General features: G+C 36.5%; 45 pseudogenes; all 45 read right to left on the bottom strand.

The window, feature by feature from the left end:
• Positions 1–221: 221 nt before the first annotated feature.
• LOC124333663 lies at positions 222–340 on the bottom strand (annotated as a pseudogene).
• A 410-nt stretch (positions 341–750) lies between these two features.
• LOC124331937 lies at positions 751–869 on the bottom strand (annotated as a pseudogene).
• Positions 870–1,153: 284 nt separating this feature from the next.
• On the bottom strand, positions 1,154–1,272 carry LOC124329857 (annotated as a pseudogene).
• Positions 1,273–1,556: 284 nt separating this feature from the next.
• On the bottom strand, positions 1,557–1,675 carry LOC124335082 (annotated as a pseudogene).
• Positions 1,676–2,090: 415 nt separating this feature from the next.
• LOC124331925 lies at positions 2,091–2,209 on the bottom strand (annotated as a pseudogene).
• Positions 2,210–2,624: 415 nt separating this feature from the next.
• LOC124334991 lies at positions 2,625–2,743 on the bottom strand (annotated as a pseudogene).
• A 415-nt stretch (positions 2,744–3,158) lies between these two features.
• Positions 3,159–3,277, bottom strand: LOC124330264 (annotated as a pseudogene).
• A 415-nt stretch (positions 3,278–3,692) lies between these two features.
• Positions 3,693–3,811, bottom strand: LOC124331914 (annotated as a pseudogene).
• A 415-nt stretch (positions 3,812–4,226) lies between these two features.
• LOC124335281 lies at positions 4,227–4,345 on the bottom strand (annotated as a pseudogene).
• Positions 4,346–4,760: 415 nt separating this feature from the next.
• LOC124330263 lies at positions 4,761–4,879 on the bottom strand (annotated as a pseudogene).
• A 415-nt stretch (positions 4,880–5,294) lies between these two features.
• Positions 5,295–5,413, bottom strand: LOC124331903 (annotated as a pseudogene).
• Positions 5,414–5,828: 415 nt separating this feature from the next.
• LOC124335280 lies at positions 5,829–5,947 on the bottom strand (annotated as a pseudogene).
• Positions 5,948–6,362: 415 nt separating this feature from the next.
• Positions 6,363–6,481, bottom strand: LOC124331892 (annotated as a pseudogene).
• A 415-nt stretch (positions 6,482–6,896) lies between these two features.
• On the bottom strand, positions 6,897–7,015 carry LOC124331880 (annotated as a pseudogene).
• Positions 7,016–7,298: 283 nt separating this feature from the next.
• On the bottom strand, positions 7,299–7,417 carry LOC124333662 (annotated as a pseudogene).
• Positions 7,418–7,827: 410 nt separating this feature from the next.
• On the bottom strand, positions 7,828–7,946 carry LOC124331869 (annotated as a pseudogene).
• Positions 7,947–8,230: 284 nt separating this feature from the next.
• LOC124329855 lies at positions 8,231–8,349 on the bottom strand (annotated as a pseudogene).
• Positions 8,350–8,633: 284 nt separating this feature from the next.
• LOC124335081 lies at positions 8,634–8,752 on the bottom strand (annotated as a pseudogene).
• Positions 8,753–9,167: 415 nt separating this feature from the next.
• Positions 9,168–9,286, bottom strand: LOC124331857 (annotated as a pseudogene).
• A 415-nt stretch (positions 9,287–9,701) lies between these two features.
• Positions 9,702–9,820, bottom strand: LOC124331846 (annotated as a pseudogene).
• Positions 9,821–10,235: 415 nt separating this feature from the next.
• Positions 10,236–10,354, bottom strand: LOC124330262 (annotated as a pseudogene).
• A 415-nt stretch (positions 10,355–10,769) lies between these two features.
• LOC124331835 lies at positions 10,770–10,888 on the bottom strand (annotated as a pseudogene).
• A 415-nt stretch (positions 10,889–11,303) lies between these two features.
• Positions 11,304–11,422, bottom strand: LOC124335279 (annotated as a pseudogene).
• A 415-nt stretch (positions 11,423–11,837) lies between these two features.
• On the bottom strand, positions 11,838–11,956 carry LOC124331823 (annotated as a pseudogene).
• A 414-nt stretch (positions 11,957–12,370) lies between these two features.
• LOC124330368 lies at positions 12,371–12,489 on the bottom strand (annotated as a pseudogene).
• Positions 12,490–12,904: 415 nt separating this feature from the next.
• On the bottom strand, positions 12,905–13,023 carry LOC124330261 (annotated as a pseudogene).
• Positions 13,024–13,438: 415 nt separating this feature from the next.
• On the bottom strand, positions 13,439–13,557 carry LOC124331811 (annotated as a pseudogene).
• A 414-nt stretch (positions 13,558–13,971) lies between these two features.
• Positions 13,972–14,090, bottom strand: LOC124330367 (annotated as a pseudogene).
• A 415-nt stretch (positions 14,091–14,505) lies between these two features.
• LOC124330260 lies at positions 14,506–14,624 on the bottom strand (annotated as a pseudogene).
• Positions 14,625–15,039: 415 nt separating this feature from the next.
• On the bottom strand, positions 15,040–15,158 carry LOC124331800 (annotated as a pseudogene).
• A 414-nt stretch (positions 15,159–15,572) lies between these two features.
• LOC124330259 lies at positions 15,573–15,691 on the bottom strand (annotated as a pseudogene).
• Positions 15,692–16,106: 415 nt separating this feature from the next.
• LOC124331789 lies at positions 16,107–16,225 on the bottom strand (annotated as a pseudogene).
• A 414-nt stretch (positions 16,226–16,639) lies between these two features.
• Positions 16,640–16,758, bottom strand: LOC124330366 (annotated as a pseudogene).
• Positions 16,759–17,173: 415 nt separating this feature from the next.
• LOC124330258 lies at positions 17,174–17,292 on the bottom strand (annotated as a pseudogene).
• A 415-nt stretch (positions 17,293–17,707) lies between these two features.
• On the bottom strand, positions 17,708–17,826 carry LOC124331778 (annotated as a pseudogene).
• Positions 17,827–18,241: 415 nt separating this feature from the next.
• Positions 18,242–18,360, bottom strand: LOC124330254 (annotated as a pseudogene).
• Positions 18,361–18,774: 414 nt separating this feature from the next.
• On the bottom strand, positions 18,775–18,893 carry LOC124331766 (annotated as a pseudogene).
• A 414-nt stretch (positions 18,894–19,307) lies between these two features.
• LOC124330253 lies at positions 19,308–19,426 on the bottom strand (annotated as a pseudogene).
• Positions 19,427–19,841: 415 nt separating this feature from the next.
• Positions 19,842–19,960, bottom strand: LOC124333518 (annotated as a pseudogene).
• Positions 19,961–20,375: 415 nt separating this feature from the next.
• LOC124331755 lies at positions 20,376–20,494 on the bottom strand (annotated as a pseudogene).
• A 414-nt stretch (positions 20,495–20,908) lies between these two features.
• On the bottom strand, positions 20,909–21,027 carry LOC124330365 (annotated as a pseudogene).
• A 414-nt stretch (positions 21,028–21,441) lies between these two features.
• On the bottom strand, positions 21,442–21,560 carry LOC124329913 (annotated as a pseudogene).
• Positions 21,561–21,975: 415 nt separating this feature from the next.
• On the bottom strand, positions 21,976–22,094 carry LOC124330252 (annotated as a pseudogene).
• A 414-nt stretch (positions 22,095–22,508) lies between these two features.
• LOC124330364 lies at positions 22,509–22,627 on the bottom strand (annotated as a pseudogene).
• Positions 22,628–23,041: 414 nt separating this feature from the next.
• Positions 23,042–23,160, bottom strand: LOC124329912 (annotated as a pseudogene).
• Positions 23,161–23,568: the final 408 nt, after the last annotated feature.

The raw sequence follows: 23,568 nt of genomic DNA, 5'->3' as shown, positions 1-23,568 counted from the left end.
ATTGAAATTTTGGAACTACGAATTTGGACTGGTAACCATCGCGATTAAACAACGCGATAAACTTTGAAAAACTCTCAATGGAATTGATCCAGAATCATTCTTATAGATGAATTGAACCTATCTCTTAGGCATTGAAATTTTGGATCTACGAATTTGGACTGGTAACCATCGTGATTGAAATAAAATTTCAAGAAATTTGTTATTGAAAACAAACTATTCATCGCCAACGACATCCCGTATTCCCAAGCGGTCAACCTTCCAAGTACTAACGGGACTCGACGTAACTTAACTTCTGGGAGCTGATGAGACCAGGTGCGTTCTACGTGATATGGCCGTTGACATTCAAAAATGAAAATTTACCCTCCCAGTCCAATGGATGAAAAGAAAATCACTTCAAAGTGATAGAAATGTTTGTTCATTGAATTTGGACTGGTAACCATCGCGAATAAAAACGCGATCAACTTTGAAAACTCGCAATGGAATTCATCCAGTATCATTCCTATATATGAATTGAACCTATCCCTAGGTCATTGAAATTTTGGAACTACGAATTTGGACTGGTAACCATCGCGATTAAACAACGCGATAAACTTTGAAAAACTCTCAATGGAATTGATCCAGAATCATTCTTATAGATGAATTGAACCTATCTCTAAGGCATTGAAATGTTTTATCTACGAATTTGGACTGGTAACTATCGTGATTGAAAAAAAATTTCAAGAAGTTTGTTATTGAAAACAAACTGTTCATCGCCAACGACATCCCGTATTCCCAAGCGGTCACCCTTCCAAGTACTAACGGGACTCGACGTAACTTAACTTCTGGGAGCTGACGAGACCAGGTGCGTTCTACGTGATATGGCCGTTGACATTCAAAAATGAAAATTTACCCTCCCAGTCCCAATGGATGAATAGAAAATCACTTCAAAGTGATAGAAATGTTTGTTCATTGAATTTGGACTCGTAACCATCGCGAATAAAAAAGCGCGATAAACTTTGAAAAACTCGCAATGAAATTTATCCAGAATCATTCAAATAGATGAATTGAACCTACCTCTATGCCATTGATATTTTTGATCTACGAATTTGGACTGGTAACCATCGTGATTGAAAAAAAATTTCAAGAAATTTGTTATTGAAAACAAACTATTCATCGCCAACGACATCCCGTATTCCCAAGCGGTCACCCTTCCAAGTACTAACGGGACTCGACGTTACTTAACTTCTGGGAGCTGACGAGATCAGGTGCGTTCTACGTGATATGGCCGTTGACATTCAAAAATGAAAATTTACCCTCCCAATCCCAAAGGATGAAAAGAAAATCACTTCAAAGTGATAGAAATGTTTGTTCATTGAATTTGGACTGGTTACCACCGCGAAGAAAAAAAAGCGATAATCTTTGAAAAACTCGCAATGGAATTCATCCAGAATCAATCCTATAGATGAATTGAACCTATCCCTAGGTCATTGAAATTTTGGATCTACGAATTTGGACTGTTAACCATCGTGATTGAAAAAAATTTTCAAGAAATTTGTTATTGAAAACAAACTATTCATCGCCAACGACATCCCGTATTCCCAAGCGGTCACCCTTCCAAGTACTAACGGGACTCGACGTAACTTAACTTCTGGGAGCTGACGAGACCAGTTGCGTTCTACGTGATATGGCCGTTGACATTCAAAAATGAAAATTTACCCTCCCAGCCCCAATGGATGAATAGAAAATCACTTCAAAGTGATAGAAATGTTGGTTCATTGAATTTGGACTCGTAACCATCGCGAATAAAAAAGCGCGATAAACTTTGAAAAACTCGCAATGAAATTTATCCAGAATCATTCCTATAGATGAATTGAACCTATCTCTATGCCATTGATATTTTTGATCTACGAATTTGGACTGGTAACCATCGCGATTAAACAACGCGATAAACTTTGAAAAACTCTCAATGGAATTGATCCAGAATCATTCTTATAGATGAATTTAACCTATCTCTAAGGCATTGAAATGTTTTATCTACGAATTTGGACTGGTAACCATCGTGATTGAAAAAAAAATTTCAAGAAATTTGTTATTGAAAACAAACTATTCATCGCCAACGACATCCCGTATTCCCAAGCGGTCACCCTTCCAAGTACTAACGGGACTCGACGTAACTTAACTTCTGGGAGCTGACGAGACCAGGTGCGTTCTACGTGATATGGCCGTTGACATTCAAAAATGAAAATTTACCCTCCCAGTCCCAATGGATGAATAGAAAATCACTTCAAAGTGATAGAAATGTTTGTTCATTGAATTTGGACTCGTAACCATCGCGAATAAAAAAGCGCGATAAACTTTGAAAAACTCGCAATGAAATTTATCCAGAATCATTCCTATAGATGAATTGAACCTATCTCTATGCCATTGATATTTTTGATCTACGAATTTGGACTGGTAACCATCGCGATTAAACAACGCGATAAACTTTGAAAAACTCTCAATGGAATTGATCCAGAATCATTCTTATAGATGAATTTAACCTATCTCTAAGGCATTGAAATGTTTTATCTACGAATTTGGACTGGTAACCATCGTGATTGAAAAAAAAATTTCAAGAAATTTGTTATTGAAAACAAACTATTCATCGCCAACGACATCCCGTATTCCCAAGCGGTCACCCTTCCAAGTACTAAGGGGACTCGACGTAACTTAACTTCTGGGAGCTGACGAGACCAGGTGCGTTCTACGTGATATGGCCGTTGACATTCAAAAATGAAAATTTACCCTCCCAGTCCCAATGGATGAATAGAAAATCACTTCAAAGTGATAGAAATGTTTGTTCATTGAATTTGGACTCGTAACCATCGCGAATAAAAAAGCGCGATAAACTTTGAAAAACTCGCAATGAAATTTATCCAGAATCATTCCTATAGATGAATTGAACCTATCTCTATGCCATTGATATTTTTGATCTACGAATTTGGACTGGTAACCATCGCGATTAAACAACGCGATAAACTTTGAAAAACTCTCAATGGAATTGATCCAGAATCATTCTTATAGATGAATTTAACCTATCTCTAAGGCATTGAAATGTTTTATCTACGAATTTGGACTGGTAACCATCGTGATTGAAAAAAAAATTTCAAGAAATTTGTTATTGAAAACAAACTATTCATCGCCAACGACATACCGTATTCCCAAGCGGTCACCCTTCCAAGTACTAACGGGACTCGACGTAACTTAACTTTTAGGAGCTGACGAGACCAGGTGCGTTCTACGTGATATGGCCGTTGACATTCAAAAATGAAAATTTACCCTCCCAGTCCCAATGGATTAATAGAAAATCACTTCAAAGTGATAGAAATGTTTGTTCATTGAATTTGGACTCGTAACCATCGCGAATAAAAAAGCGCGATAAACTTTGAAAAACTCGCAATGAAATTTATCCAGAATCATTCAAATAGATGAATTGAACCTATCTCTATGCCATTGATATTTTTGATCTACGAATTTGGACTGGTAACCATCGCGATTAAACAACGCGATAAACTTTGAAAAACTCTCAATGGAATTGATCCAGAATCATTCTTATAGATGAATTTAACCTATCTCTAAGGCATTGAAATGTTTTATCTACGAATTTGGACTGGTAACCATCGTGATTGAAAAAAAAATTTCAAGAAATTTGTTATTGAAAACAAACTATTCATCGCCAACGACATCCCGTATTCCCAAGCGGTCACCCTTCCAAGTACTAACGGGACTCGACGTAACTTAACTTCTGGGAGCTGACGAGACCAGGTGCGTTCTACGTGATATGGCCGTTGACATTCAAAAATGAAAATTTACCCTCCCAGTCCCAATGGATGAATAGAAAATCACTTCAAAGTGATAGAAATGTTTGTTCATTGAATTTGGACTCGTAACCATCGCGAATAAAAAAGCGCGATAAACTTTGAAAAACTCGCAATGAAATTTATCCAGAATCATTCCTATAGATGAATTGAACCTATCTCTATGCCATTGATATTTTTGATCTACGAATTTGGACTGGTAACCATCGCGATTAAACAACGCGATAAACTTTGAAAAACTCTCAATGGAATAGATCCAGAATCATTCTTATAGATGAATTTAACCTATCTCTAAGGCATTGAAATGTTTTATCTACGAATTTGGACTGGTAACCATCGTGATTGAAAAAAAAATTTCAAGAAATTTGTTATTGAAAACAAACTATTCATCGCCAACGACATCCCGTATTCCCAAGCGGTCACCCTTCCAAGTACTAACGGGACTCGACGTAACTTAACTTCTGGGAGCTGACGAGACCAGGTGCGTTCTACCTGATATGGCCGTTGACATTCAAAAATGAAAATTTACCCTCCCAGTCCCAATGGATGAATAGAAAATCACTTCAAAGTGATAGAAATGTTTGTTCATTGAATTTGGACTCGTAACCATCGCGAATAAAAAAGCGCGATAAACTTTGAAAAACTCGCAATGAAATTTATCCAGAATCATTCCTATAGATGAATTGAACCTATCTCTATGCCATTGATATTTTTGATCTACGAATTTGGACTGGTAACCATCGCGATTAAACAACGCGATAAACTTTGAAAAACTCTCAATGGAATTGATCCAGAATCATTCTTATAGATGAATTTAACCTATCTCTAAGGCATTGAAATGTTTTATCTACGAATTTGGACTGGTAACCATCGTGATTGAAAAAAAAATTTCAAGAAATTTGTTATTGAAAACAAACTATTCATCGCCAACGACATACCGTATTCCCAAGCGGTCACCCTTCCAAGTACTAACGGGACTCGACGTAACTTAACTTTTAGGAGCTGACGAGACCAGGTGCGTTCTACGTGATATGGCCGTTGACATTCAAAAATGAAAATTTACCCTCCCAGTCCCAATGGATTAATAGAAAATCACTTCAAAGTGATAGAAATGTTTGTTCATTGAATTTGGACTCGTAACCATCGCGAATAAAAAAGCGCGATAAACTTTGAAAAACTCGCAATGAAATTTATCCAGAATCATTCAAATAGATGAATTGAACCTATCTCTATGCCATTGATATTTTTGATCTACGAATTTGGACTGGTAACCATCGCGATTAAACAACGCGATAAACTTTGAAAAACTCTCAATGGAATTGATCCAGAATCATTCTTATAGATGAATTTAACCTATCTCTAAGGCATTGAAATGTTTTATCTACGAATTTGGACTGGTAACCATCGTGATTGAAAAAAAAATTTCAAGAAATTTGTTATTGAAAACAAACTATTCATCGCCAACGACATCCCGTATTCCCAAGCGGTCACCCTTCCAAGTACTAACGGGACTCGACGTAACTTAACTTCTGGGAGCTGACGAGACCAGGTGCGTTCTACGTGATATGGCCGTTGACATTCAAAAATGAAAAATTACCCTCCCAGTCCCAATGGATGAATAGAAAATCACTTCAAAGTGATAGAAATGTTTGTTCATTGAATTTGGACTCGTAACCATCGCGAATAAAAAAGCGCGATAAACTTTGAAAAACTCGCAATGAAATTTATCCAGAATCATTCCTATAGATGAATTGAACCTATCTCTATGCCATTGATATTTTTGATCTACGAATTTGGACTGGTAACCATCGCGATTAAACAACGCGATAAACTTTGAAAAACTCTCAATGGAATAGATCCAGAATCATTCTTATAGATGAATTTAACCTATCTCTAAGGCATTGAAATGTTTTATCTACGAATTTGGACTGGTAACCATCGTGATTGAAAAAAAAATTTCAAGAAATTTGTTATTGAAAACAAACTATTCATCGCCAACGACATCCCGTATTCCCAAGCGGTCACCCTTCCAAGTACTAACGGGACTCGACGTAACTTAACTTCTGGGAGCTGACGAGACCAGGTGCGTTCTACCTGATATGGCCGTTGACATTCAAAAATGAAAATTTACCCTCCCAGTCCCAATGGATGAATAGAAAATCACTTCAAAGTGATAGAAATGTTTGTTCATTGAATTTGGACTCGTAACCATCGCGAATAAAAAAGCGCGATAAACTTTGAAAAACTCGCAATGAAATTTATCCAGAATCATTCCTATAGATGAATTGAACCTATCTCTATGCCATTGATATTTTTGATCTACGAATTTGGACTGGTAACCATCGCGATTAAACAACGCGATAAACTTTGAAAAACTCTCAATGGAATAGATCCAGAATCATTCTTATAGATGAATTTAACCTATCTCTAAGGCATTGAAATGTTTTATCTACGAATTTGGACTGGTAACCATCGTGATTGAAAAAAAAATTTCAAGAAATTTGTTATTGAAAACAAACTATTCATCGCCAACGACATCCCGTATTCCCAAGCGGTCACCCTTCCAAGTACTAACGGGACTCGACGTAACTTAACTTCTGGGAGCTGACGAGACCAGGTGCGTTCTACGTGATATGGCCGTTGACAATCAAAAATGAAAATTTACCCTCCCAGTCCCAATGGATGAATAGAAAATCACTTCAAAGTGATAGAAATGTTTGTTCATTGAATTTGGACTCGTAACCATCGCGAATAAAAAAGCGCGATAAACTTTGAAAAACTCGCAATGAAATTTATCCAGAATCATTCCTATAGATGAATTGAACCTATCTCTATGCCATTGATATTTTTGATCTACGAATTTGGACTGGTAACCATCGCGATTAAACAACGCGATAAACTTTGAAAAACTCTCAATGGAATTGATCCAGAATCATTCTTATAGATGAATTTAACCTATCTCTAAGGCATTGAAATGTTTTATCTACGAATTTGGACTGGTAACCATCGTGATTGAAAAAAAAAATTCAAGAAATTTGTTATTGAAAACAAACTATTCATCGCCAACGACATCCCGTATTCCCAAGCGGTCACCCTTCCAAGTACTAACGGGACTCGACGTAACTTAACTTCTGGGAGCTGACGAGACCAGGTGCGTTCTACGTGATATGGCCGTTGACATTCAAAAATGAAAATTTACCCTCCCAATCCCAAAGGATGAAAAGAAAATCACTTCAAAGTGATAGAAATGTTTGTTCATTGAATTTGGACTGGTTACCATCGCGAATAAAAAACGCGATTAACTTTGAAAAACTCTCAATGGAATTGATCCAGAATCATTCTTATAGATGAATTGAACCTATCTCTTAGGCATTGAAATTTTGGATCTACGAATTTGGACTGGTAACCATCGTGATTGAAATAAAATTTCAAGAAATTTGTTATTGAAAACAAACTATTCATCGCCAACGACATCCCGTATTCCCAAGCGGTCAACCTTCCAAGTACTAACGGGACTCGACGTAACTTAACTTCTGGGAGCTGATGAGACCAGGTGCGTTCTACGTGATATGGCCGTTGACATTCAAAAATGAAAATTTACCCTCCCAGTCCAATGGATGAAAAGAAAATCACTTCAAAGTGATAGAAATGTTTGTTCATTGAATTTGGACTGGTAACCATCGCGAATAAAAACGCGATCAACTTTGAAAACTCGCAATGGAATTCATCCAGTATCATTCCTATATATGAATTGAACCTATCCCTAGGTCATTGAAATTTTGGAACTACGAATTTGGACTGGTAACCATCGCGATTAAACAACGCGATAAACTTTGAAAAACTCTCAATGGAATTGATCCAGAATCATTCTTATAGATGAATTGAACCTATCTCTAAGGCATTGAAATGTTTTATCTACGAATTTGGACTGGTAACTATCGTGATTGAAAAAAAATTTCAAGAAGTTTGTTATTGAAAACAAACTGTTCATCGCCAACGACATCCCGTATTCCCAAGCGGTCACCCTTCCAAGTACTAACGGGACTCGACGTAACTTAACTTCTGGGAGCTGACGAGACCAGGTGCGTTCTACGTGATATGGCCGTTGACATTCAAAAATGAAAATTTACCCTCCCAGTCCCAATGGATGAATAGAAAATCACTTCAAAGTGATAGAAATGTTTGTTCATTGAATTTGGACTCGTAACCATCGCGAATAAAAAAGCGCGATAAACTTTGAAAAACTCGCAATGAAATTTATCCAGAATCATTCAAATAGATGAATTGAACCTACCTCTATGCCATTGATATTTTTGATCTACGAATTTGGACTGGTAACCATCGTGATTGAAAAAAAATTTCAAGAAATTTGTTATTGAAAACAAACTATTCATCGCCAACGACATCCCGTATTCCCAAGCGGTCACCCTTCCAAGTACTAACGGGACTCGACGTTACTTAACTTCTGGGAGCTGACGAGATCAGGTGCGTTCTACGTGATATGGCCGTTGACATTCAAAAATGAAAATTTACCCTCCCAATCCCAAAGGATGAAAAGAAAATCACTTCAAAGTGATAGAAATGTTTGTTCATTGAATTTGGACTGGTTACCACCGCGAAGAAAAAAAAGCGATAATCTTTGAAAAACTCGCAATGGAATTCATCCAGAATCAATCCTATAGATGAATTGAACCTATCCCTAGGTCATTGAAATTTTGGATCTACGAATTTGGACTGTTAACCATCGTGATTGAAAAAAATTTTCAAGAAATTTGTTATTGAAAACAAACTATTCATCGCCAACGACATCCCGTATTCCCAAGCGGTCACCCTTCCAAGTACTAACGGGACTCGACGTAACTTAACTTCTGGGAGCTGACGAGACCAGTTGCGTTCTACGTGATATGGCCGTTGACATTCAAAAATGAAAATTTACCCTCCCAGCCCCAATGGATGAATAGAAAATCACTTCAAAGTGATAGAAATGTTGGTTCATTGAATTTGGACTCGTAACCATCGCGAATAAAAAAGCGCGATAAACTTTGAAAAACTCGCAATGAAATTTATCCAGAATCATTCCTATAGATGAATTGAACCTATCTCTATGCCATTGATATTTTTGATCTACGAATTTGGACTGGTAACCATCGCGATTAAACAACGCGATAAACTTTGAAAAACTCTCAATGGAATTGATCCAGAATCATTCTTATAGATGAATTTAACCTATCTCTAAGGCATTGAAATGTTTTATCTACGAATTTGGACTGGTAACCATCGTGATTGAAAAAAAAATTTCAAGAAATTTGTTATTGAAAACAAACTATTCATCGCCAACGACATCCCGTATTCCCAAGCGGTCACCCTTCCAAGTACTAACGGGACTCGACGTAACTTAACTTCTGGGAGCTGACGAGACCAGGTGCGTTCTACGTGATATGGCCGTTGACATTCAAAAATGAAAATTTACCCTCCCAGTCCCAATGGATGAATAGAAAATCACTTCAAAGTGATAGAAATGTTTGTTCATTGAATTTGGACTCGTAACCATCGCGAATAAAAAAGCGCGATAAACTTTGAAAAACTCGCAATGAAATTTATCCAGAATCATTCCTATAGATGAATTGAACCTATCTCTATGCCATTGATATTTTTGATCTACGAATTTGGACTGGTAACCATCGCGATTAAACAACGCGATAAACTTTGAAAAACTCTCAATGGAATTGATCCAGAATCATTCTTATAGATGAATTTAACCTATCTCTAAGGCATTGAAATGTTTTATCTACGAATTTGGACTGGTAACCATCGTGATTGAAAAAAAAATTTCAAGAAATTTGTTATTGAAAACAAACTATTCATCGCCAACGACATCCCGTATTCCCAAGCGGTCACCCTTCCAAGTACTAACGGGACTCGACGTAACTTAACTTCTGGGAGCTGACGAGACCAGGTGCGTTCTACGTGATATGGCCGTTGACATTCAAAAATGAAAATTTACCCTCCCAGTCCCAATGGATGAATAGAAAATCACTTCAAAGTGATAGAAATGTTTGTTCATTGAATTTGGACTCGTAACCATCGCGAATAAAAAAGCGCGATAAACTTTGAAAAACTCGCAATGAAATTTATCCAGAATCATTCCTATAGATGAATTGAACCTATCTCTATGCCATTGATATTTTTGATCTACGAATTTGGACTGGTAACCATCGCGATTAAACAACGCGATAAACTTTGAAAAACTCTCAATGGAATTGATCCAGAATCATTCTTATAGATGAATTTAACCTATCTCTAAGGCATTGAAATGTTTTATCTACGAATTTGGACTGGTAACCATCGTGATTGAAAAAAAAATTTCAAGAAATTTGTTATTGAAAACAAACTATTCATCGCCAACGACATACCGTATTCCCAAGCGGTCACCCTTCCAAGTACTAACGGGACTCGACGTAACTTAACTTTTAGGAGCTGACGAGACCAGGTGCGTTCTACGTGATATGGCCGTTGACATTCAAAAATGAAAATTTACCCTCCCAGTCCCAATGGATTAATAGAAAATCACTTCAAAGTGATAGAAATGTTTGTTCATTGAATTTGGACTCGTAACCATCGCGAATAAAAAAGCGCGATAAACTTTGAAAAACTCGCAATGAAATTTATCCAGAATCATTCAAATAGATGAATTGAACCTATCTCTATGCCATTGATATTTTTGATCTACGAATTTGGACTGGTAACCATCGCGATTAAACAACGCGATAAACTTTGAAAAACTCTCAATGGAATTGATCCAGAATCATTCTTATAGATGAATTTAACCTATCTCTAAGGCATTGAAATGTTTTATCTACGAATTTGGACTGGTAACCATCGTGATTGAAAAAAAAATTTCAAGAAATTTGTTATTGAAAACAAACTATTCATCGCCAACGACATCCCGTATTCCCAAGCGGTCACCCTTCCAAGTACTAACGGGACTCGACGTAACTTAACTTCTGGGAGCTGACGAGACCAGGTGCGTTCTACGTGATATGGCCGTTGACATTCAAAAATGAAAATTTACCCTCCCAGTCCCAATGGATGAATAGAAAATCACTTCAAAGTGATAGAAATGTTTGTTCATTGAATTTGGACTCGTAACCATCGCGAATAAAAAAGCGCGATAAACTTTGAAAAACTCGCAATGAAATTTATCCAGAATCATTCCTATAGATGAATTGAACCTATCTCTATGCCATTGATATTTTTGATCTACGAATTTGGACTGGTAACCATCGCGATTAAACAACGCGATAAACTTTGAAAAACTCTCAATGGAATAGATCCAGAATCATTCTTATAGATGAATTTAACCTATCTCTAAGGCATTGAAATGTTTTATCTACGAATTTGGACTGGTAACCATCGTGATTGAAAAAAAAATTTCAAGAAATTTGTTATTGAAAACAAACTATTCATCGCCAACGACATCCCGTATTCCCAAGCGGTCACCCTTCCAAGTACTAACGGGACTCGACGTAACTTAACTTCTGGGAGCTGACGAGACCAGGTGCGTTCTACCTGATATGGCCGTTGACATTCAAAAATGAAAATTTACCCTCCCAGTCCCAATGGATGAATAGAAAATCACTTCAAAGTGATAGAAATGTTTGTTCATTGAATTTGGACTCGTAACCATCGCGAATAAAAAAGCGCGATAAACTTTGAAAAACTCGCAATGAAATTTATCCAGAATCATTCCTATAGATGAATTGAACCTATCTCTATGCCATTGATATTTTTGATCTACGAATTTGGACTGGTAACCATCGCGATTAAACAACGCGATAAACTTTGAAAAACTCTCAATGGAATAGATCCAGAATCATTCTTATAGATGAATTTAACCTATCTCTAAGGCATTGAAATGTTTTATCTACGAATTTGGACTGGTAACCATCGTGATTGAAAAAAAAATTTCAAGAAATTTGTTATTGAAAACAAACTATTCATCGCCAACGACATCCCGTATTCCCAAGCGGTCACCCTTCCAAGTACTAACGGGACTCGACGTAACTTAACTTCTGGGAGCTGACGAGACCAGGTGCGTTCTACGTGATATGGCCGTTGACATTCAAAAATGAAAATTTACCCTCCCAGTCCCAATGGATGAATAGAAAATCACTTCAAAGTGATAGAAATGTTTGTTCATTTAATTTGGACTCGTAACCATCGCGAATAAAAAAGCGCGATAAACTTTGAAAAACTCGCAATGAAATTTATCCAGAATCATTCCTATAGATGAATTGAACCTATCTCTATGCCATTGATATTTTTGATCTACGAATTTGGACTGGTAACCATCGCGATTAAAAAACGCGATAAACTTTGAAAAACTCTCAATGGAATTGATCCAGAATCATTCTTATAGATGAATTGAACCTATCTCTAAGGCATTGAAATGTTTTATCTACGAATTTGGACTGGTAACCCTCGTGATTGAAAAAAAATTTCAAGAAATTTGTTATTGAAAACAAACTATTCATCGCCAACGACATACCGTATTCCCAAGCGGTCACCCTTCCAAGTACTAACGGGACTCGCCGTAACTTAACTTTTAGGAGCTGACGAGACCAGGTGCGTTCTACGTGATATGGCCGTTGACATTCAAAAATGAAAATTTACCCTCCCAGTCCCAATGGATGAATAGAAAATCACTTCAAAGTGATAGAAATGTTTGTTCATTGAATTTGGACTCGTAACCATCGCGAATAAAAAAGCGCGATAAACTTTGAAAAACTCGCAATGAAATTTATCCAGAATCATTCAAATAGATGAATTGAACCTATCTCTATGCCATTGATATTTTTGAACTACGAATTTGGACTGGTAACCATCGCGATTAAACAACGCGATAAACTTTGAAAAACTCTCAATGGAATTGATCCAGAATCATTCTTATAGATGAATTTAACCTATCTCTAAGGCATTGAAATGTTTTATCTACGAATTTGGACTGGTAACCATCGTGATTGAAAAAAAAATTTCAAGAAATTTGTTATTGAAAACAAACTATTCATCGCCAACGACATACCGTATTCCCAAGCGGTCACCCTTCCAAGTACTAACGGGACTCGACGTAACTTAACTTTTAGGAGCTGACGAGACCAGGTGCGTTCTACGTGATATGGCCGTTGACATTCAAAAATGAAAATTTACCCTCCCAGTCCCAATGGATTAATAGAAAATCACTTCAAAGTGATAGAAATGTTTGTTCATTGAATTTGGACTCGTAACCATCGCGAATAAAAAAGCGCGATAAACTTTGAAAAACTCGCAATGAAATTTATCCAGAATCATTCAAATAGATGAATTGAACCTATCTCTATGCCATTGATATTTTTGATCTACGAATTTGGACTGGTAACCATCGCGATTAAACAACGCGATAAACTTTGAAAAACTCTCAATGGAATAGATCCAGAATCATTCTTATAGATGAATTTAACCTATCTCTAAGGCATTGAAATGTTTTATCTACGAATTTGGACTGGTAACCATCGTGATTGAAAAAAAAATTTCAAGAAATTTGTTATTGAAAACAAACTATTCATCGCCAACGACATCCCGTATTCCCAAGCGGTCACCCTTCCAAGTACTAACGGGACTCGACGTAACTTAACTTCTGGGAGCTGACGAGACCAGGTGCGTTCTACGTGATATGGCCGTTGACATTCAAAAATGAAAATTTACCCTCCCAGTCCCAATGGATGAATAGAAAATCACTTCAAAGTGATAGAAATGTTTGTTCATTTAATTTGGACTCGTAACCATCGCGAATAAAAAAGCGCGATAAACTTTGAAAAACTCGCAATGAAATTTATCCAGAATCATTCCTATAGATGAATTGAACCTATCTCTATGCCATTGATATTTTTGATCTACGAATTTGGACTGGTAACCATCGCGATTAAAAAACGCGATAAACTTTGAAAAACTCTCAATGGAATTGATCCAGAATCATTCTTATAGATGAATTGAACCTATCTCTAAGGCATTGAAATGTTTTATCTACGAATTTGGACTGGTAACCCTCGTGATTGAAAAAAAATTTCAAGAAATTTGTTATTGAAAACAAACTATTCATCGCCAACGACATACCGTATTCCCAAGCGGTCACCCTTCCAAGTACTAACGGGACTCGCCGTAACTTAACTTTTAGGAGCTGACGAGACCAGGTGCGTTCTACGTGATATGGCCGTTGACATTCAAAAATGAAAATTTACCCTCCCAGTCCCAATGGATGAATAGAAAATCACTTCAAAGTGATAGAAATGTTTGTTCATTGAATTTGGACTCGTAACCATCGCGAATAAAAAAGCGCGATAAACTTTGAAAAACTCGCAATGAAATTTATCCAGAATCATTCAAATAGATGAATTGAACCTATCTCTATGCCATTGATATTTTTGAACTACGAATTTGGACTGGTAACCATCGCGATTAAACAACGCGATAAACTTTGAAAAACTCTCAATGGAATTGATCCAGAATCATTCTTATAGATGAATTTAACCTATCTCTAAGGCATTGAAATGTTTTATCTACGAATTTGGACTGGTAACCATCGTGATTGAAAAAAAAATTTCAAGAAATTTGTTATTGAAAACAAACTATTCATCGCCAACGACATACCGTATTCCCAAGCGGTCACCCTTCCAAGTACTAACGGGACTCGACGTAACTTAACTTTTAGGAGCTGACGAGACCAGGTGCGTTCTACGTGATATGGCCGTTGACATTCAAAAATGAAAATTTACCCTCCCAGTCCCAATGGATTAATAGAAAATCACTTCAAAGTGATAGAAATGTTTGTTCATTGAATTTGGACTCGTAACCATCGCGAATAAAAAAGCGCGATAAACTTTGAAAAACTCGCAATGAAATTTATCCAGAATCATTCAAATAGATGAATTGAACCTATCTCTATGCCATTGATATTTTTGATCTACGAATTTGGACTGGTAACCATCGCGATTAAACAACGCGATAAACTTTGAAAAACTCTCAATGGAATAGATCCAGAATCATTCTTATAGATGAATTTAACCTATCTCTAAGGCATTGAAATGTTTTATCTACGAATTTGGACTGGTAACCATCGTGATTGAAAAAAAAATTTCAAGAAATTTGTTATTGAAAACAAACTATTCATCGCCAACGACATCCCGTATTCCCAAGCGGTCACCCTTCCAAGTACTAACGGGACTCGACGTAACTTAACTTCTGGGAGCTGACGAGACCAGGTGCGTTCTACGTGATATGGCCGTTGACATTCAAAAATGAAAATTTACCCTCCCAGTCCCAATGGATGAATAGAAAATCACTTCAAAGTGATAGAAATGTTTGTTCATTTAATTTGGACTCGTAACCATCGCGAATAAAAAAGCGCGATAAACTTTGAAAAACTCGCAATGAAATTTATCCAGAATCATTCCTATAGATGAATTGAACCTATCTCTATGCCATTGATATTTTTGATCTACGAATTTGGACTGGTAACCATCGCGATTAAAAAACGCGATAAACTTTGAAAAACTCTCAATGGAATTGATCCAGAATCATTCTTATAGATGAATTGAACCTATCTCTAAGGCATTGAAATGTTTTATCTACGAATTTGGACTGGTAACCCTCGTGATTGAAAAAAAATTTCAAGAAATTTGTTATTGAAAACAAACTATTCATCGCCAACGACATACCGTATTCCCAAGCGGTCACCCTTCCAAGTACTAACGGGACTCGACGTAACTTAACTTTTAGGAGCTGACGAGACCAGGTGCGTTCTACGTGATATGGCCGTTGACATTCAAAAATGAAAATTTACCCTCCCAGTCCCAATGGATTAATAGAAAATCACTTCAAAGTGATAGAAATGTTTGTTCATTGAATTTGGACTCGTAACCATCGCGAATAAAAAAGCGCGATAAACTTTGAAAAACTCGCAATGAAATTTATCCAGAATCATTCAAATAGATGAATTGAACCTATCTCTATGCCATTGATATTTTTGATCTACGAATTTGGACTGGTAACCATCGCGATTAAACAACGCGATAAACTTTGAAAAAATCTCAATGGAATTGATCCAGAATCATTCTTATAGATGAATTTAACCTATCTCTAAGGCATTGAAATGTTTTATCTACGAATTTGGACTGGTAACCATCGTGATTGAAAAAAAAATTTCAAGAAATTTGTTATTGAAAACAAACTATTCATCGCCAACGACATCCCGTATTCCCAAGCGGTCACCCTTCCAAGTACTAACGGGACTCGACGTAACTTAACTTCTGGGAGCTGACGAGACCAGGTGCGTTCTACGTGATATGGCCGTTGACATTCAAAAATGAAAATTTACCCTCCCAGTCCCAATGGATGAATAGAAAATCACTTCAAAGTGATAGAAATGTTTGTTCATTTAATTTGGACTCGTAACCATCGCGAATAAAAAAGCGCGATAAACTTTGAAAAACTCGCAATGAAATTTATCCAGAATCATTCCTATAGATGAATTGAACCTATCTCTATGCCATTGATATTTTTGATCTACGAATTTGGACTGGTAACCATCGCGATTAAAAAACGCGATAAACTTTGAAAAACTCTCAATGGAATTGATCCAGAATCATTCTTATAGATGAATTGAACCTATCTCTAAGGCATTGAAATGTTTTATCTACGAATTTGGACTGGTAACCCTCGTGATTGAAAAAAAATTTCAAGAAATTTGTTATTGAAAACAAACTATTCATCGCCAACGACATACCGTATTCCCAAGCGGTCACCCTTCCAAGTACTAACGGGACTCGCCGTAACTTAACTTTTAGGAGCTGACGAGACCAGGTGCGTTCTACGTGATATGGCCGTTGACATTCAAAAATGAAAATTTACCCTCCCAGTCCCAATGGATGAATAGAAAATCACTTCAAAGTGATAGAAATGTTTGTTCATTGAATTTGGACTCGTAACCATCGCGAATAAAAAAGCGCGATAAACTTTGAAAAACTCGCAATGAAATTTATCCAGAATCATTCAAATAGATGAATTGAACCTATCTCTATGCCATTGATATTTTTGATCTACGAATTTGGACTGGTAACCATCGCGATTAAACAACGCGATAAACTTTGAAAAACTCTCAATGGAATTGATCCAGAATCATTCTTATAGATGAATTTAACCTATCTCTAAGGCATTGAAATGTTTTATCTACGAATTTGGACTGGTAACCATCGTGATTGAAAAAAAAATTTCAAGAAATTTGTTATTGAAAACAAACTATTCATCGCCAACGACATACCGTATTCCCAAGCGGTCACCCTTCCAAGTACTAACGGGACTCGACGTAACTTAACTTTTAGGAGCTGACGAGACCAGGTGCGTTCTACGTGATATGGCCGTTGACATTCAAAAATGAAAATTTACCCTCCCAGTCCCAATGGATTAATAGAAAATCACTTCAAAGTGATAGAAATGTTTGTTCATTGAATTTGGACTCGTAACCATCGCGAATAAAAAAGCGCGATAAACTTTGAAAAACTCGCAATGAAATTTATCCAGAATCATTCAAATAGATGAATTGAACCTATCTCTATGCCATTGATATTTTTGATCTACGAATTTGGACTGGTAACCATCGCGATTAAACAACGCGATAAACTTTGAAAAACTCTCAATGGAATTGATCCAGAATCATTCTTATAGATGAATTTAACCTATCTCTAAGGCATTGAAATGTTTTATCTACGAATTTGGACTGGTAACCATCGTGATTGAAAAAAAAATTTCAAGAAATTTGTTATTGAAAACAAACTATTCATCGCCAACGACATCCCGTATTCCCAAGCGGTCACCCTTCCAAGTACTAACGGGACTCGACGTAACTTAACTTCTGGGAGCTGACGAGACCAGGTGCGTTCTACGTGATATGGCCGTTGACATTCAAAAATGAAAATTTACCCTCCCAGTCCCAATGGATGAATAGAAAATCACTTCAAAGTGATAGAAATGTTTGTTCATTGAATTTGGACTCGTAACCATCGCGAATAAAAAAGCGCGATAAACTTTGAAAAACTCGCAATGAAATTTATCCAGAATCATTCAAATAGATGAATTGAACCTATCTCTATGCCATTGATATTTTTGATCTACGAATTTGGACTGGTAACCATCGCGATTAAACAACGCGATAAACTTTGAAAAACTCTCAATGGAATTGATCCAGAATCATTCTTATAGATGAATTTAACCTATCTCTAAGGCATTGAAATGTTTTATCTACGAATTTGGACTGGTAACCATCGTGATTGAAAAAAAAATTTCAAGAAATTTGTTATTGAAAACAAACTATTCATCGCCAACGACATACCGTATTCCCAAGCGGTCACCCTTCCAAGTACTAACGGGACTCGACGTAACTTAACTTTTAGGAGCTGACGAGACCAGGTGCGTTCTACGTGATATGGCCGTTGACATTCAAAAATGAAAATTTACCCTCCCAGTCCCAATGGATTAATAGAAAATCACTTCAAAGTGATAGAAATGTTTGTTCATTGAATTTGGACTCGTAACCATCGCGAATAAAAAAGCGCGATAAACTTTGAAAAACTCGCAATGAAATTTATCCAGAATCATTCAAATAGATGAATTGAACCTATCTCTATGCCATTGATATTTTTGATCTACGAATTTGGACTGGTAACCATCGCGATTAAACAACGCGATAAACTTTGAAAAACTCTCAATGGAATTGATCCAGAATCATTCTCTAGATGAATTTAACCTATCTCTAAGGCATTGAAATGTTTTATCTACGAATTTGGACTGGTAACCATCGTGATTGAAAAAAAAATTTCAAGAAATTTGTTATTGAAAACAAACTATTCATCGCCAACGACATCCCGTATTCCCAAGCGGTCACCCTTCCAAGTACTAACGGGACTCGACGTAACTTAACTTCTGGGAGCTGACGAGACCAGGTGCGTTCTACGTGATATGGCCGTTGACATTCAAAAATGAAAATTTACCCTCCCAGTCCCAATGGATGAATAGAAAATCACTTCAAAGTGATAGAAATGTTTGTTCATTTAATTTGGACTCGTAACCATCGCGAATAAAAAAGCGCGATAAACTTTGAAAAACTCGCAATGAAATTTATCCAGAATCATTCCTATAGATGAATTGAACCTATCTCTATGCCATTGATATTTTTGATCTACGAATTTGGACTGGTAACCATCGCGATTAAAAAACGCGATAAACTTTGAAAAACTCTCAATGGAATTGATCCAGAATCATTCTTATAGATGAATTGAACCTATCTCTAAGGCATTGAAATGTTTTATCTACGAATTTGGACTGGTAACCCTCGTGATTGAAAAAAAATTTCAAGAAATTTGTTATTGAAAACAAACTATTCATCGCCAACGACATACCGTATTCCCAAGCGGTCACCCTTCCAAGTACTAACGGGACTCGACGTAACTTAACTTTTAGGAGCTGACGAGACCAGGTGCGTTCTACGTGATATGGCCGTTGACATTCAAAAATGAAAATTTACCCTCCCAGTCCCAATGGATTAATAGAAAATCACTTCAAAGTGATAGAAATGTTTGTTCATTGAATTTGGACTCGTAACCATCGCGAATAAAAAAGCGCGATAAACTTTGAAAAACTCGCAATGAAATTTATCCAGAATCATTCAAATAGATGAATTGAACCTATCTCTATGCCATTGATATTTTTGATCTACGAATTTGGACTGGTAACCATCGCGATTAAACAACGCGATAAACTTTGAAAAAATCTCAATGGAATTGATCCAGAATCATTCTTATAGATGAATTTAACCTATCTCTAAGGCATTGAAATGTTTTATCTACGAATTTGGACTGGTAACCATCGTGATTGAAAAAAAAATTTCAAGAAATTTGTTATTGAAAACAAACTATTCATCGCCAACAACATCCCGTATTCCCAAGCGGTCACCCTTCCAAGTACTAACGGGACTCGACGTAACTTAACTTCTGGGAGCTGACGAGACCAGGTGCGTTCTACGTGATATGGCCGTTGACATTCAAAAATGAAAATTTACCCTCCCAGTCCCAATGGATTAATAGAAAATCACTTCAAAGTGATAGAAATGTTTGTTCATTGAATTTGGACTCGTAACCATCGCGAATAAAAAAGCGCGATAAACTTTGAAAAACTCGCAATGAAATTTATCCAGAATCATTCAAATAGATGAATTGAACCTATCTCTATGCCATTGATATTTTTGATCTACGAATTTGGACTGGTAACCATCGCGATTAAACAACGCGATAAACTTTGAAAAACTCTCAATGGAATTGATCCAGAATCATTCTTATAGATGAATTTAACCTATCTCTAAGGCATTGAAATGTTTTATCTACGAATTTGGACTGGTAACCATCGTGATTGAAAAAAAAATTTCAAGAAATTTGTTATTGAAAACAAACTATTCATCGCCAACGACATCCCGTATTCCCAAGCGGTCACCCTTCCAAGTACTAACGGGACTCGACGTAACTTAACTTCTGGGAGCTGACGAGACCAGGTGCGTTCTACGTGATATGGCCGTTGACATTCAAAAATGAAAATTTACCCTCCCAGTCCCAATGGATGAATAGAAAATCACTTCAAAGTGATAGAAATGTTTGTTCATTTAATTTGGACTCGTAACCATCGCGAATAAAAAAGCGCGATAAACTTTGAAAAACTCGCAATGAAATTTATCCAGAATCATTCCTATAGATGAATTGAACCTATCTCTATGCCATTGATATTTTTGATCTACGAATTTGGACTGGTAACCATCGCGATTAAAAAACGCGATAAACTTTGAAAAACTCTCAATGGAATTGATCCAGAATCATTCTTATAGATGAATTGAACCTATCTCTAAGGCATTGAAATGTTTTATCTACGAATTTGGACTGGTAACCCTCGTGATTGAAAAAAAATTTCAAGAAATTTGTTATTGAAAACAAACTATTCATCGCCAACGACATACCGTATTCCCAAGCGGTCACCCTTCCAAGTACTAACGGGACTCGCCGTAACTTAACTTTTAGGAGCTGACGAGACCAGGTGCGTTCTACGTGATATGGCCGTTGACATTCAAAAATGAAAATTTACCCTCCCAGTCCCAATGGATGAATAGAAAATCACTTCAAAGTGATAGAAATGTTTGTTCATTGAATTTGGACTCGTAACCATCGCGAATAAAAAAGCGCGATAAACTTTGAAAAACTCGCAATGAAATTTATCCAGAATCATTCAAATAGATGAATTGAACCTATCTCTATGCCATTGATATTTTTGAACTACGAATTTGGACTGGTAACCATCGCGATTAAAAAACGCGATAAACTTTGAAAAACTCTCAATGGAATTGATCCAGAATCATTCTTATAGATGAATTTAACCTATCTCTAAGGCATTGAAATGTTTTATCTACGAATTTGGACTGGTAACCCTCGTGATTGAAAAAAAATTTCAAGAAATTTGTTATTGAAAACAAACTATTCATCGCCAACGACATACCGTATTCCCAAGCGGTCACCCTTCCAAGTACTAACGGGACTCGACGTAACTTAACTTTTGGGAGCTGACGAGACCAGGTGCGTTCTACGTGATATGGCCGTTGACATTCAAAAATGAAAATTTACCCTCCCAGTCCCAATGGATGAATAGAAAATCACTTCAAAGTGATAGAAATGTTTGTTCATTGAATTTGGACTCGTAACCATCGCGAATAAAAAAGCGCGATAAACTTTGAAAAACTCGCAATGAAATTTATCCAGAATCATTCAAATAGATGAATTGAACCTATCTCTATGCCATTGATATTTTTGATCTACGAATTTGGACTGGTAACCATCGCGATTAAACAACGCGATAAACTTTGAAAAACTCTCAATGGAATTGATCCAGAATCATTCTTATAGATGAATTTAACCTATCTCTAAGGCATTGAAATGTTTTATCTACGAATTTGGACTGGTAACCATCGTGATTGAAAAAAAAATTTCAAGAAATTTGTTATTGAAAACAAACTATTCATCGCCAACGACATACCGTATTCCCAAGCGGTCACCCTTCCAAGTACTAACGGGACTCGACGTAACTTAACTTTTAGGAGCTGACGAGACCAGGTGCGTTCTACGTGATATGGCCGTTGACATTCAAAAATGAAAATTTACCCTCCCAGTCCCAATGGATGAATAGAAAATCACTTCAAAGTGATAGAAATGTTTGTTCATTTAATTTGGACTCGTAACCATCGCGAATAAAAAAGCGCAATAAACTTTGAAAAACTCGCAATGAAATTTATCCAGAATCATTCCTATAGATGAATTGAACCTATCTCTATGCCATTGATATTTTTGATCTACGAATTTGGACTGGTAACCATCGCGATTAAAAAACGCGATAAACTTTGAAAAACTCTCAATGGAATTGATCCAGAATCATTCTTATAGATGAATTGAACCTATCTCTAAGGCATTGAAATGTTTTATCTATGAATTTGGACTGGTAACCCTCGTGATTGAAAAAAAATTTCAAGAAATTTGTTATTGAAAACAAACTATTCATCGCCAACGACATACCGTATTCCCAAGCGGTCACCCTTCCAAGTACTAACGGGACTCGCCGTAACTTAACTTTTAGGAGCTGACGAGACCAGGTGCGTTCTACGTGATATGGCCGTTGACATTCAAAAATGAAAATTTACCCTCCCAGTCCCAATGGATGAATAGAAAATCACTTCAAAGTGATAGAAATGTTTGTTCATTGAATTTGGACTCGTAACCATCGCGAATAAAAAAGCGCGATAAACTTTGAAAAACTCGCAATGAAATTTATCCAGAATCATTCAAATAGATGAATTGAACCTATCTCTATGCCATTGATATTTTTGAACAACGAATTTGGACTGGTAACCATCGCGATTAAAAAACGCGATAAACTTTGAAAAACTCTCAATGGAATTGATCCAGAATCATTCTTATAGATGAATTGAACCTATCTCTAAGGCATTGAAATGTTTTATCTACGAATTTGGACTGGTAACCCTCGTGATTGAAAAAAAATTTCAAGAAATTTGTTATTGAAAACAAACTATTCATCGCCAACGACATACCGTATTCCCAAGCGGTCACCCTTCCAAGTACTAACGGGACTCGACGTAACTTAACTTTTGGGAGCTGACGAGACCAGGTGCGTTCTACGTGATATGGCCGTTGACATTCAAAAATGAAAATTTACCCTCCCAGTCCCAATGGATGAATAGAAAATCACTTCAAAGTGATAGAAATGTTTGTTCATTGAATTTGGACTCGTAACCATCGCGAATAAAAAAGCGCGATAAACTTTGAAAAACTCGCAATGAAATTTATCCAGAATCATTCAAATAGATGAATTGAACCTATCTCTATGCCATTGATATTTTTGATCTACGAATTTGGACTGGTAACCATCGCGATTAAACAACGCGATAAACTTTGAAAAACTCTCAATGGAATTGATCCAGAATCATTCTTATAGATGAATTTAACCTATCTCTAAGGCATTGAAATGTTTTATCTACGAATTTGGACTGGTAACCATCGTGATTGAAAAAAAAATTTCAAGAAATTTGTTATTGAAAACAAAC

The sequence above is a fragment of the Daphnia pulicaria genome, chromosome 3 (assembly GCF_021234035.1).
Source record: "Daphnia pulicaria isolate SC F1-1A chromosome 3, SC_F0-13Bv2, whole genome shotgun sequence".
In the NCBI taxonomy this organism is placed as follows: Eukaryota; Metazoa; Arthropoda; class Branchiopoda; order Diplostraca; family Daphniidae; genus Daphnia; species Daphnia pulicaria.
The sequence above is the reverse complement of the archived record's forward strand: the minus strand, read 5'-3'. Positions and strand labels throughout refer to the sequence as shown.